The sequence below is a fragment of the Barbus barbus genome, assembly GCF_936440315.1.
Source record: "Barbus barbus genome assembly, chromosome: 34".
In the NCBI taxonomy this organism is placed as follows: Eukaryota; Metazoa; Chordata; class Actinopteri; order Cypriniformes; family Cyprinidae; genus Barbus; species Barbus barbus.
In genome coordinates this window covers 20768226-20773695 of record NC_136762.1, presented here as the reverse complement: position 1 = coordinate 20773695, position 5470 = coordinate 20768226, and positions in this window count along the sequence as shown.

Genomic DNA, 5470 nt, shown 5'->3' with positions numbered 1-5470 from the left:
ATAGATACGTATATCACATGAGGAAGTAAAGATAATGATTGTCACATGCATGTAACATATATTTTATTACATATATATATTAATTTATAGAGTAGCTATATTAGCAAGAAAATGTTACATACATGTACATGTAGGCTATATAAACAATTATTCACAAGAGGCGGCTATATACAAATACAAAGTTAGTAAAACGTTTACAAACTTCCACAATTTTAATAGAAAATCGTATCAATGTAATTCTCCATTTCCTTTTTCCCCTTTTTTTTTGCAGGAAAACTTACATTTGTGAATATGACATTTTGTACGTAAAAAAAAAAAAAAAAAGATTTATTATGTAAAAGTGAGTCTGCTTTTCTTTGCTGTTCTCTAAGATACCAAATAATACACATTTCCATAACACAACAAAATGATTGTCAATATTTTGTACAATAAAATAACAGACATTCTGCCCAAAATTGTTTTACAAAAGGACAATGCCAAAACAAATGTACCACAGTTTCAGGGCAACTGACACAAAAGGAGCAACTACAATTAAAATCAGATTTAAATATGTTAAACCTATATAAGGAGTTCGTATTAAATATCAGTGATAGGCCTGCGTGTAGATATTTTATTTATTTATTTATTTAAACTTCTTTGTCAGATACTGTATTTTTAAATGCATAATTATTTTATAATTTTTTTTAAGTTGAAGGGTTTAAAAGTAATATCCTAGAAAGATGTAGTCGACATAGTGTCCAGAAGGTGGAGCCAAGACACAACAAATAATTATAGTATACAAAATTTGATTTGTACACGAGCTCATTTCCGCCACACGCTTTAGTAAATCATAATTTTGACAAAAAATGTTAAGGCTTATGAGTCGAAATTATAAGATACCAGGTCCTAAAAAAATATGACACAAGTCGAAATTATGAGGGAAAAGTTAACAGCCTATGACAGTCGAAACAGTTTTTGGTCATAATTTTGATTTAATATGTAATGATTTTGACTTTTTATCACAATAGTTACATAGTATCTCCTAATTTAGACTTTTATACCATATTTATGATTTACCAAAGCATTATTTTTTGTGGTGAAAATGGGCTTGCATATTATTTTTGATCAGTCTTGTGTGAATGTACATGATAACCATAAATTACCATTAATTACAACACAATTCCAAAGTAACTTTCACAGATTTATATAAAACAAAATAAAATATAAATATAAAATAAAATTAACTAAATGGTATTTAGGTGTAAACTGCATTATTTATTATTATTATTATTATTTATTTTTGGTGAGATTTTTTTTTTTAAATCGCTACCTTGCAGAATGTTTTGTTCATTTAATATTTTCTGTTAATATGATGCATATTTGGAGACATACAGCCAATGACATTTATTTATATTAAAGACAACACAAGCACACTTTTAAAGCAAAACATAAAACATAACACAAAAATAAGTTTTATATTATTAATTGGAAACCCTAAAACTCGATTGGAATATCCAGACTGTATCTGTATTTCTGAACACAGTAGCTGGTCTTAGATGGTTATTAGCTTGTTAACTAATCAAGAAACCTGTTTGACCACCTTAACATTGTATGCCTAGCTGGTAGCAACGTATTTTTAGTTGTTGCAAACCACTTTCTAAATATCAAAATACTTTTTTAAGTCCCCAGCACTGTACATCCTGTACTGTAACAAGAGCGAGGGTAACATAAGAAAGTTATTCAGAGTATGTACTGGTGTTGTTTACAGCGTATGTATGTGTGTGTTTGAGTGGTCTCTTCCGGCCTGCCTCTCTCTCACTGCAGAGGCCTTTTGTCTTGAACGTGATCCTCTGGGATTATGGGTCACCACGCCTGAACAACCTGATGGTCATATAGCGTGAGGAGCACAGAGAGGAAGGAGGGGGTCGCAGGAAATACGGGATGCTGTTTGTATTTGTATGTACGTGTGTGAAGAATGCATTTGGGAAAGGACTGCCTTTGATATAAAGAGTAACTAAACTCAGATTGTCACGCTATGATGCTGTTCCTCATGCAGACTGCAGACGTTTTCTTGTCAAGGCATGTTTTATTACGCATGCCAATTTAATGTTCATTAAGTGTGCAAGTGCACAAGGACCAGCATTTAAACAATGATCCACCGCACAGTCTACCACAAACTCAACTGCAAACTAGGTAGCCTGAGATAAATCATAGATTCATCTTCAATTATATGGAAATAAACAATAATATATTGACTTCGAAATAAAATATTTTAAGGAAATAATTAATATAAATTATAAATTATTTTCTTAAAATAAATATTATATAACTATAACATTTTACTTAAGTATATACATGCATTATTGTGGTTGTTATTATTATATTTATTATTAAATTGTAAGTTGTACTAATATTTTACAATTTATATAAATTATTTTCTTAAAATAAATACTTTATATGTAAATAGAACATATTTTTCTTAAATATATACATGCATTATTATTATTGTTGTTGTTATTATTATTATTATTCAATTTTAAGTTGTACTAATGTTTTAAAATGTATATAAATAATTATTACTGTTGTTATTACTACTAATGCTACTATTACATTTTAAGTTGAACTAACGTTTTATAATTCTTAATATTATTTATTATTTTCTACAGTACTTATTTTTACTGTGTGAATATATATATATATATATATATATATATATATACAGTACATACATATAAAACACACTAACAAATAACACATTAATTTTAATGTGTATATATTTAATTGTATTCCACTCATTTAGGTATAATAACTAATGACAACACATGATGTTCGAGACAAATTAATATGCAAGTATCAAGTGAACAAAACCCCGAAAAGTATTATTATTTTGAATGTAAAACAACGGAATGTAAAATAATTCTAATTTTAAAAGAATTTGATGAAAATTAAAGTTAAAGATACTATGATAGTTTTATATACTATTCAGTTGTTGTTATCTGGATGCAAATGTCATTGTGTCCCATTTATCTCTCCAGACATGTTAACCCAGCTCAGCCTGGCTTGGTTTGAGGTCAGTCTGAGAGCACTAAACAAACCGCTACAGTAATCTGAGACAGATCCAAGAGCAAAGGCTACATTCACAAACAGTGGAGATGATGAATGAGCAGGAGCTTGCACTCAATCAGAGCACCGTCCGGATAAGAAAAAACACTTCCTGTTTGTCGACACATTCCAGGACTAATATATCTCCTGCTTTTGAGGATCACAAGACAACACTGATCTAGATCCAGTTTCCTCTTTGAAAATACCACTGTTTATCAACATCAATCGTCATCAGGCCAGTATGCTAGAGTAAAGATCAAGTACTAGTAAGTCACATGTTTGTCCTAAGACTGATATATTGATTTATTTTTCTCATATTTACATACAGACACAAATAAATTGTCATTCTCTGTATTCAGTCCCAGTTCCAATGACTTGCCACTGATTATAATCTACATGATACATACAGTTTTGAGTGATGTTTTTCAGTGTGTAATGCAAACAAACTTTTTATAAAATCTAAATATCGCTTTTATATTATTAGAATTAAAAAAATTAATAAATTAAGGAATATTAAGCATCAATAGATTATTAAACTCATTAGAACTTTTTGCTTCTTCAACTCAAAATTGTGTGTGTGTGTGTATTTATTTATACACTCTTAAAAATAAAGGTGCTTCAAAAGGTTCTTCAAGCGATTCCATAAAAGAACCATTTTTGGTTCCACAAAGAACCATACAGTCAAAAGTTCTTTAAAGAGCCATCTCTTTCTTACCTTTTATAATCTAAAGAACCTTCTTTCGCCACAAAGAACCTTTTGTGAAAGAGAAAGGTTCTTCAGATGTTAAAGGCTCTTTATGGCACCATTTAGACAAAAAGGTTCTTCTATGGCATCGTGAAGCACCTTTATTTTTAAGAGTGTATGTAGCTTTATTTGCCATCCAAGTCAACATTTCATTTTTTGCTTTATTTTAATTAACATAAATTATTTTAATCACAAAGATTATTGTAATAATAACAGATAACAACACAGACAGCAACTACATTTTCAAAAATAAAAAAATTTGACTTACAAATATTGTTTTACCATAAAACTGTAATTTTATTAAATTATTACTATTAAACTATTTAAAAAGAAACAAACAGTTACTATTAAGTAGAATAATGACCCAAATATAGTTACAACCCAAATTCCAGAAAAGCTGGGACGTTTTTTTTTTATTTTAATAAAATTAAAGCTAAAAGAATTTCAAATCACATGAGCCAATATTTTATTTACAATAGAACATAGATAACATAAAAGTCTAAACTGAGAAATTTAGCAATTTTATGCACAAAATGAGCTCATTTCAAATTTGATGCTTGCTACAGGTCTCAAAATAGTTGGGATGGGGGCATGTTTACCATGGTGTAGCATCTCCTCTTCTTTTCAAAACAGTTTGAAGACGTCTGGTATCGAGTTTATGAGTTTCTGGACTTTTGTTGTTGGAATCTGGTCCCATTCTTGCCTGATATAGGTTTCCAGCTGCTGAAGAGTTTGTGGTTGTCTTTGACGTATTTGTTTGTTTAATGATGCGCCAAATGTTCTCTATATGTGAAAGATCTGGACTGCAGGCAGGCCAATTCAGCACCCTTACTCTTCTACTACGAAGCCATGCTGTTGTAATAGCTGCAGTATGTGGTTTTGCATTGTCCTGCTGAAATACACGTCGTCTGGAGGGGAGCATATGTTGCTCTAAAACCTTTATATACCTTTCAGCATTCATAGTGCCTTCCAAAACATGCAAGCTGCCCATACCACTTCCCAAAACACTTTATGAAACACTTCCCAAAACAGATTGGAGAGCCTCGGTATTATCAACCGGAAACACTTCCCAAAACACCTGATGTACTTGTTACATTGTTAGAAGAATGGCATCTACGCTAATATTTGTCTGTTTCTTTCTTATTCCGAGGTCACCGTAGCCACCCAGATCCAGACTGTATTCAGATCAGATGGTGGATCAGCACCTAGAGATGACCTCTAATAGCCAGGACACCTAGATGAGCCCCAGAGACTGATCCCCAGTGAAGACCCTGTCTCCAAGACGGCCGTCGGGACAAGACCACAGGAACCAGATGAGTCCTTTGCACAATCTAATTCTGCTTTAGTCTAGATTTAAACTACTGATTTTGTCTGGCCTGAAGAGAATGAAGCTATTTCGACACACTATTTCCCGTCTAAATACTGTAAATAAAGCCACCCAGCTTTATATCAAGCCAATGTAAAGCTGCTTTGACACAATTTGCATTGTTAAAAGTGGTATACAAATAATATTGACTTGATTTGACCTGTAGCAGGCATCAAATTTGAAATGAGCTCATTTAGTGGCTCAAAGTGTAAAATTTCTCAGTTTAAACATTTGTTATGTTCTCTATGTTCTATTGTGAGTAAAATATTGGCTCATGT